Source organism: Octopus bimaculoides, chromosome 4, assembly GCF_001194135.2.
Source record: "Octopus bimaculoides isolate UCB-OBI-ISO-001 chromosome 4, ASM119413v2, whole genome shotgun sequence".
NCBI classification, from domain to species: Eukaryota; Metazoa; Mollusca; class Cephalopoda; order Octopoda; family Octopodidae; genus Octopus; species Octopus bimaculoides.
In genome coordinates, this window is record NC_068984.1 from 56095185 (window position 1) to 56104738 (window position 9554).

At 34.8% G+C, this 9554-nt stretch overlaps 1 protein-coding gene across 2 annotated transcripts in view; it reads left to right on the plus strand.

Moving 5' to 3' along the window:
- Positions 1-9554, plus strand: part of LOC106877900 (dipeptidyl peptidase 4) — a 611833-nt gene that overhangs the window by 406812 nt on the left and 195467 nt on the right. The window lies entirely within an intron of this gene.

Here is a 9554-nt window from a genome sequence, read left to right on the forward strand (position 1 = left end):
ACATATATATATATAATATATGTGTGTGTGTGTGTGTGTGTGTGTGTGTGTGTGTGTGTGTGTATAAATATAGCCAGACTCACAGGATTTTCCCCTTTCTAGGTTAACATAGTAAAGTACAAAATGATGACAAAATAACTTTAAAAAAACTTCAAATGCTTCCTTCTAACAATAAACCACCAAACATTTATTCCTCTGGGAACAGGAAAGACTAGATTTATTTGGTTTCTTGTTTTTATATAGAACAGATTGTGTGTGCATGTGTTGTGTTGTATGTGTGTGTGTGTGTGTGTGAATATGTGTGTGTATGTATGTGCATGCACGCATGTTCTACAAGAACTTACTCATGTGAAAATTATTTACTGCAATTGGATGTAGGCAGCAAAGGTTTATTGTAAAGAAAAGGAATTCATTATTGACGATATATGTATACATATATATATATATATATATATATATATATATATTCATATACATATAATGTGTTCTTTCATCTCCTTTAAGGTCAGAATGATACTGAGAATGGGAAATTTGGTGAACATTTGAAGAGCCAATCTTTATTTCTTTCTCACTTTCAGGCTCACTTTTTCCATCCCTTTCTCTCTTCCTCACTCACTTGCTCTCTCTCTCTCTCTCTCTCTCTCTCTTATTCTCTTCCTCTTTCTCTATTTCTCTCAATCTCCTTTTTATCCTATCATCTAATACTTAATGATAAGCCAACAAAGGAACCTCTGTATGGTTTCTTGACAAACTAGAAACAGCAGCTAAGCCTCCAAATTACATCTTACTATTTCACATAGGCATTAGGCTTAAACCTAGCTTAGACCTAAGGTAGTGAAATATGTTGTTGCAATATTTCGTGAAAGGTGGATGCTGCCTACATTTTCTGTAACATGCCAAAGTGCTAAAAAAGGATTTTCAGAGTATAATATGTATATGTCTGTAGTACCTTTCATACTTCCATCTTATGATTTCAAACAATAGATGACTCTTACTTCCTCAGATACTGTGAAAGTCTGCTAAAAATTGTTGTTTCCAAACACCTGGGCATCAGTGTAAAACATGGTACATAGACAACAACAGGCACTAACTACATACACACACATACACTCACACATGCACACAGAAGTTCAAAATTTATGACAAAAATAACAAAACCTGACAAAGTGAAAGCATGATGTAATTACTATTTTAACACTCAATGAGATGCCAAGCTGGCAGAATCTTTAGCAGATCAGAGAAAATGCTTAGCAGATTTTCTTGTGGCTTTTTATGATATAAGTCCTTTCATGGTTGATAAGCACCCCAACAGGATAACCTTCTACACATTTAAGGGAGCTAGGTCCCTAGTCTTAGATGCAACATGCAGCAACAAATTCTCCAGCCTTGTAGCATCTGGCGCAAACCCCAGTGTTGCCACCCTTAATGCAGAGGAGAGAAACATCAATATGTACAGGAACGTGGCCGGCCACTATCAGTTTGTGTCGGTTGCTGTTAAAACATCAGGTATTCTAGGACCTCATACTACCAATTTCTTCCACAAAATAGGAATAATGGCAGCCTGTCAGAGAAATGAGCCCCACAAGATGGAGTGGCTACTGCAGCAAGTGTTGCTGGCCATTCTCCATGGCAATGCCATTGTAATCATTACCACAGAGCACTGCTAAGCATCTCTCTTGTTCTGGGATATGTGGCCCATCACCCTTCCCCCTCCATCTTCCACTGCTTTGTCCCCCACGTTTTTCTCCCTTTTTTCTTTTTCTTTCATCTTTTCAAAGTATATATTATTAAATAAAATCCCATTACTTGTTGATAAAATATGACCAGTTGAGCATTGGAGGTCAATGCAATCAACTAAACCCCTCCCATTATACTGTTAGCCTTGTCCCAAAATTTGCAACAATTATTTTATTACTAAATGGAAGTTTAACCCCTTCATTACCAACTGTCATATTAAGTTGGTATTTAAAACATAAATTAACATGAAATTATAATGGAAGGTTTTAAATCTGCATCACTATAAATCCTGAGGCTTACATCATAGAACCAAGAGTGGTTTTTGATGGTTAGCATCAAGCTCTTCTTCATAAAGTTAGATATTTAAATGAAAGAAATGTAAAGCAAATACACAGAAAATGCAAATAATGAAGTAACATATTGTTCTGTACACACACACACACACATTTCTTGGGGGGGGGGGGAATAGTAAATCTCGAAGCACGTGAGGCTATAAATAATAGCATGTAAATATTGGGTTGGGAAAATCCTTCTTGGATAGAAAAAATTCAATGTTGATGTCGGTTATAAATATATATATATATATATATATATATATATGTATGTATTATTATTATTCAATCCAAGAGAAAAACTATCTCCTTTAATATTTATTATATATATATGTGTGTGTGTCTGTCTGTGTATGTGTGTGTGTGTGTGTGTGTGTGTGTGTGTCTGTCTGTCTCTGTGTGTGTGTATACTTATTTATATATATGTATATATATGCATGCATGCATGTATGTATGTATGTATGTATGTATGCATGTATATTCATATAAACTATGGTCCTGAGTACATACAGTGTATGTGTGGGGGGAAGGGTGATAAGTGCATTGGCACAACCCTGCAAAAATGTGATGCAGGACAATTTAATTCCCAAGGAATGCGAAAAAGAAAAAACATTTTTCAGAATTTCACTCATGAGTCATTTGTTATGACTTGCTGAGTCAACACAAAACTAGACAACCTGCTGAAGTATTGACAATTTTTTTGATTGTATTGGTTCTGAATATATACTGTATCCATAGCAAAGACACTTAACTTTCACTCAGATACACTTAATTTTAAATAGGTAGTGATATAAAATTTAAAATAAAATGTGTGGAGACACAGGTGTGGCTGTGTGGTAAGAAGCTTTCTTCCCAACCACATGGTTCCGGGTTCAGTCCCACTGCGTGGCTCCTTGGCAAGTGTCTTTTACTATAACCTTGGGCTGACCAAAGCCTTGGTAGACGGAAGCTGAAAGGAGCCTGTCGTATATACATATGTGTGTATATACTTGGCACTCCGTCGCTTACGACGTCGAGGGTTCCAGTTGATCCGATCAACGGAACAGCCTGCTCGTGAAATTAACATGCAAGTGGCTGAGCACTCCACAGACACGTGTACCCTTAACGTAGTTCTCGGGGATATTCAGTGTGACACAGTGTGACAAGGCTGACCCTTTGAATTACAGGCACAACAGAAACAGGAAGTAAGAATGAGAGAAAGTTGTGGTGAAAGAGTACAGCAGGGTTCGCCTCCATCCCCTGCTGGAGCCTCGTGGAGCTTTAGGTGTTTTCGCTCAATAAACACTCACAACGCCCAGTCTGGGAATCGAAACCGAGATCCTATGACCGCGAGTCCGCTGCCCTAACCACTGGGCCATTGCACCTCCACTGTGTGTATATATCTGTGTGTTTATGTCTGTGTTTGTCCACCCCACAACCACCATCGCTTGACAACTGATGTTGGTGTGTTTATGTTTCCATAACTTAGCAGTTTGGTAAGAGACCAATAGAATAAGTACTAGGCTTACAAAGAAGTCCTGGGGTTGATTTGTTCAACTAAAACCCCTTGAGATGGTGCTCCAGCATGGCTGCAGTCAAATGACTGAAACAAATAATAAACGAATAAAAAAATAAATAATCCAAATGAACTAATTGATTTGAATTTGGGTAATCATATTTAACCATTTAGCTATATCCGACCCAAATATCTTATTTTTTGCTTTATGTTCAAACCGGCTAGATCTGGTCTCTCATACCAACTCTGCAGCGTAATTCTAAAAATAAACAAGATAAGACATAATAAATTCAAAATGATAATAAAAATTATATTTCAGAGAGTAATCTGAATTCTAAAGGATTAAAGTGTGATGTACTGAAAGCTCTACAAATAAAAAAAAAAGAAAGAAAGAAAGTAGAAAAAAAGAAAAAGACAGAAAAATTCTTAATTGAAATTTTCCATTTTGTTGATAAAGAAAACAAAAAAAAAAAACCTAGTTAGTGATTCTCAAAGAAAAGGGGAGATAACTTTAAGAAATTAAGAATTAATTTCTCAAGTTAATTTACATGCTTAGGGAAATAAATCTAACAGTTCACTGCTGTATGTATTGTATGTGTGTGTGTGTGTGTGTGTGTGTGTGTGTGTGTGTGTGTGTGTGAGAGCAAGTGAGAGAGAGAAAGAGAGACTATGAATGACCAATGTTTTGTTTTGCTTGCAACTAGTGATTTTCAATGATTTTACATCATGGGAAAGGTGAGAAGCTACAATATTCAATTAGAGTCACTTCATGAAAATGAAAGCTTCAATGTTGTCCCAAAAATTCAGTGTGTTACGTGAATATACAACTACTTACAACTCAAAATAATTTGTAATAAACCAATCAGATTCATGATGTATTATTTTTAAAACTGTAAATTAATCAATAAATAAATGAAAAGTCTTTTTGTTTTCTGTCCAGAAAGGATATTAAATAACAATTTGTGCCAACATTAATAAGAGATGAAAATAGGTCTTCTGTCTGGAAAAACACAGTTAAAATATAAATGGAAATGTGAATAACTAGTAAAAATGTTGGAAAGGGTTGTATTCAAATTTTTTGAGAAAATAGTATTAAAATATAATGCCTGGAGATATATTTGTTGCTTGGAAAACAATGGAGAAAAACTATTGATTTATTAATTGTATGAAAAACTAGAGAAAGTTAGAACAAGGTAGATGAGCTAGATGCTGTGTCATTCATGCATTTCAAGCAATTATTGGAATACTGTAGTTATTCAACTAAATTAGGTCAATGGCATTTACTGATTTTATTCCATGCAGTGTGGAAACAAAGTAGCTCCTTTTTGGTCAGTTAACCTGTTAGAAACGTTAATCAAATCTCTCTCAAATCATTATCTAATATTTTGACATATATGGCCTGTATAGTGATAGATAGCCTGGAAATATATTGTATGTTACATACAACAGCATAAACTCTCCTACAAATCACACCCTTCTATTCTTTTCTTTTATGTGTTTCAGTCATTAGACTGTGGCCATGCTGGGGCACCGCATTATAGAAATTTTTTAGTCAAACAAATTGACACTAGTACTCATATTTTTTAAAGCCTGGTACTTATTCTATCATTCTCTTTTGCCAAATTGCTAAGTTATGTGATCACAGACACAAAGACACACACATAGATATAAATATATATATATTTCATGGGCTTCTTTCAGTTTCCCTCAATCAAATCCACTCACAAGGCTTTGGTCAGCTTGAGGCTGGAGTAGAAGACACTTGCCCAAGGTGCCTGAGGCTAAGTAGAAGACACTTACCCAAGGTGCCATGCAATGGGACTGAACCCCATACTATGTGGTTGGGAAGCAAAAGCTTCTTACCACAGAGCCATGCCTGCACCTGTGCAATAGGCAAGAAAATAGGAATAAATTTTGAATTTATTCTTCTGCACAGCCTGGTACCAAATGGTACTGTGGCCTGATATTTGTCTGCAGCCTGGTAGTTGAGGGCCCCTGGATTAAAAGACTCACATCACCTCTGCTCAACAACAAGCAATATGGAATACAAATAATTCCTGATGGGCTTTGAATCCACAACACAACTTCAATTCCTTTTTATCTATTTCACTAAAATTCACTTATACAGTCTCTGAGAAAGACATGAGATTCCATCTGGCACTTCAATAAAAGAGGAATATGATATTCATGTGAGATGCCAATGGTACATTAAAAATAGATAAATAATTAAATCTCTAACTTGAGTAACTTGGAAAATGTTTAAAACAACCATGCAAAACATTTCATTTTGCTTCTTTCAATATTCAAACTTTTGGGCTTTTTGTATATTCTCCTAAAATAATTCTTTTCACATCTAGGATGTTTTATAGAAATACTAAATCTCTCCCAGTATTTGATTGATTGAGATTTTATTTTATTAACCCTGGATGGATGAAAAGTAAAATTAATCTCAGTGGAATATGAGCTGAAAATGCCATAACAAATTATGTAGGCATATCGTCCAATGCTCTAATAATTATGCTAAATTACAGCAGTTAATGTTCACTAATTTTAAATGAAGAAAAGCAATTTGTTGAAGCTCACTTTGCAACTATGGAGTTTCAGGTTCAATTCCACTGCACAACACTTTGGGCAAGTGTTTTTTACTATAATCTCAGATTGATCAATACTTTGTGAGTGAATTTGTTAGAAACTGTATGGAAACCTATTGTGTGTGTATCTGTGAGTGTGCTTGTCCCCTCCCACTACTTGGCAACTGGCGTTGGGCTTTTTACATCCCGGTAACTTAGTGATTCAACAAAATATATCAATACAACAAGTACCAGGGTTTAAAATAAGTATTGGAGTTAATACCTTCAAGGTATTTCTGCTGCTTGGCCACAGTCCAATGACTGAAACAAGCAAAGGGTAAAAGATTAAAAATAAATTGTTAAACAATAGATAATAATTAAAATTAGAATCTAATTAGAAATAGACTCAAGGCATTAATGGTGATGGCAGCCAATCTTCCAAATGAACCAAGGAAACAGTGTTTCTGTTGGGTTTTTTTTTTTTCCTTTACTGTTAATCACAACAGAAGTGTCATTGTTTTTTTGTTCCCCCCCCCCTTTTTTTTTTCTCTGGCGACAGAAAGTGGGATTTGAAATCAGACTACACAAAACCAGAGCAGATACCATAAGGCATCCTATCCAATGTTCTAATAATTCCACCAGTTTGCTACCTTGGAGTGATATCAGATCATTAAGAATGAAATGTTCAATTTTGAACTGAAAGTTTACTTTATCTCAATAAAAAGCAATGCAGTTAAAGTATGCACCTAAATTATCAACACAATTTTGCCATTTTATCGGTGGCTTATTAATGCTGGCAACAAAGAATTCTGGAAAGCAAGAAGTAATGAAATCACGAAAGGCTGTTTTTGCATCTTCTTTAGATTTGAAGTATTTTCCTTGCAAAAAGTTGTCTAATGCTTGGAAAACATGATAGTCAGTTGGTACAAGGTCTGGTGAATATGGTGGATGACAGAGTACTTCCAATTAAATTCCTGTAACTTGAAGAGTGTTCTTTGTGCAACATGTGGTCAAGCATTGTCTTGCAAGAGAATTGGTCTGTCTCAATTGACCAATCTCAGTTGTTTAATTGCAAGTACACTTTTTGTGCTGAATATTCTGACAATTGGCTTAAGATTTTCTTTTTCTCGTTTAAAGGCAATTTTGATTAATTAAAATATTGAAACATTTTTACTCTCTATATTAAATGTTAGCACTTACTTAACTTTTTCATTTACATTGCTTTTAATTAATCATGCTTTGAAATTTTGATGTGATTGTATAATTTTAGAATGACATTTAAGGGTAGGTATGATTAAAAGAAAGTAAAGTTACTTTCTCAAGTCAGGCCAACTCATGAGGGCCAGTTTCCCTGTCTCCATGACATATAAATTCCCCCCTGAATGGAACGCAGGTCTGTTGTGGTGTTATTCATTTTTGCCAGCTGAGTGAACTGGAGTGACATGAAATGAAATGTTTTGTTCAGGAACACATGTCACCCGGTCCAGGAATCAAAACTACAATCTTACAATCATGAGTCCAACACCCTAACTAAGCCTTGTGCCTCTACGTAGATGTGAGAGGCTGGATCTGGTGTCAAGTCTATTAATGCAACATGACTTGCAGAAAATACCAATTATATTTTTTAGTAGATGTTCAATATCATTACTGGAATAACCATGAAGTTTTATCCTCCTGCATTCCTAGATCAGATTGTGTTGGTGCCAACTACTTTTCTTTACCTGTTTGAAGACAGCTCAGTAGCCAAGTAATACTGGTTATAAATTTTGGCACAAGGCCAGCAACTTCGGGAGAGAGGATAAGTCAATTACATTGACCTCCAGTGCTCAACTGGTACTTATTTTATCAGTCCTGAAAGGATGAAGGGCAAAGTCAACCTCGGAGGAATTTGAACTCAGAACATAAAGACGGATGAAATGCTGCTGAGCATTTTGCCTGGCAAGCTGACAATTCTGCCAACTTGCCAACCTTCAATAGCCAGTAATATGCAAGAGTAAGATTTGACTAGGTTTAACTTACTATTGCAGAAATTAGCCGAGTGCCAGGTCAAAATAAATCACTTACAAAATAGATTAAATGAAAATATTTCCATAGCAAAAATACAAAGAGCTCCAACATATAAAGTGAATAAACCAACTATAGTCAGTTATTTTTAACTATTTAAATAACCTCCATTTTAATTTGTAAAGCTTTCAAATCTGTTTGCTTTTGTTTTTATTCTTTCTTTTTATTTCTATACTCCCTGATTTTGAAATAACTTTCAATTAATAATTTTAAAATTTTCTTTACAATTTTCTGTAATTTTTAAAAACAAAATGATTTAAAAAAAAATTTTATAAAGATTTCAATCTTAAGGAAATAAGATTTTTTTTTTTTTTCAATTTTTATATTTGTATTTATGATACGAAAAGCACTTACAAAAATATCAGTACTGTAACAAATAAAATCTATGCCATGTTCGATTACAAGAAGTACTTCTTGTTCCAAACATCCCTGACTGTTTATGCTTGTAACACATGTACACAGTCTACTTTCATTTTTAGATCGTGTTTCAGGCAATATTTACCTTATTTATTTTTTATTTTGTAAACAGTTGCTTCTCTCTCTCTCTCAGTATTTCTTTACATATTTATCTACTCTAGGCACAGGCACCTGACGGATACAATTTCCCCTACCTTTTATTTTTCTTTCTTTCTTTCTCTCTTTCTTTCTTTCTTTCTTTCTTTCTTTCTTTTTACCAGTATTGTTTTACAGTGAAAACTGCTTATTACAGTCACAGATAATGTCATCAAACGGCTATTGAAGATCAAAATCGATGGGTCCCAAACATACTGAGAATATTGTTTTCGTCCTGTTTAATGTTATCATCAGCCAGTGGGCGATATCTGAGACTCCATCCTAAGTAATTACAATAAACGGCTTCAACAGTGCAGTGCGTGTACATCTATGTATGTGTGTGTGCGCGCACGCGTGCGTGTGTGTGTGTATGTATATATGCATACATATATATCATACACACACTGGCAGACAAACAGAGACAGAGCTCTGAAAGTGTATAACATAAGGGTTGTGCGCAGATGTGTATGTATATGTACATGTGTCTATTTTTATACACGCCAGTGTTCGGTCTCTTTTGTTTATAATTTACCTACTTCATCTGTTTACTACCTATAAAGCGTTATTCCTTTCTCCCACTTTTTACTCTATCTATCTATCTATCTATATATCTATTTAATTATCTAGCTAGCCAGCTAGCCATTTTCTATCTATCTATCTATCTATCTATCTATCTATCTAATTATCTATCTATCTATCAATCTATTTCTTGAAATCAGTGTTTAGCCCTCTGACTTCATATTCTTCCATCTCTCGACAATCGTTTCACCATTTTATACTGTTTCTGAAGATATATATATATAT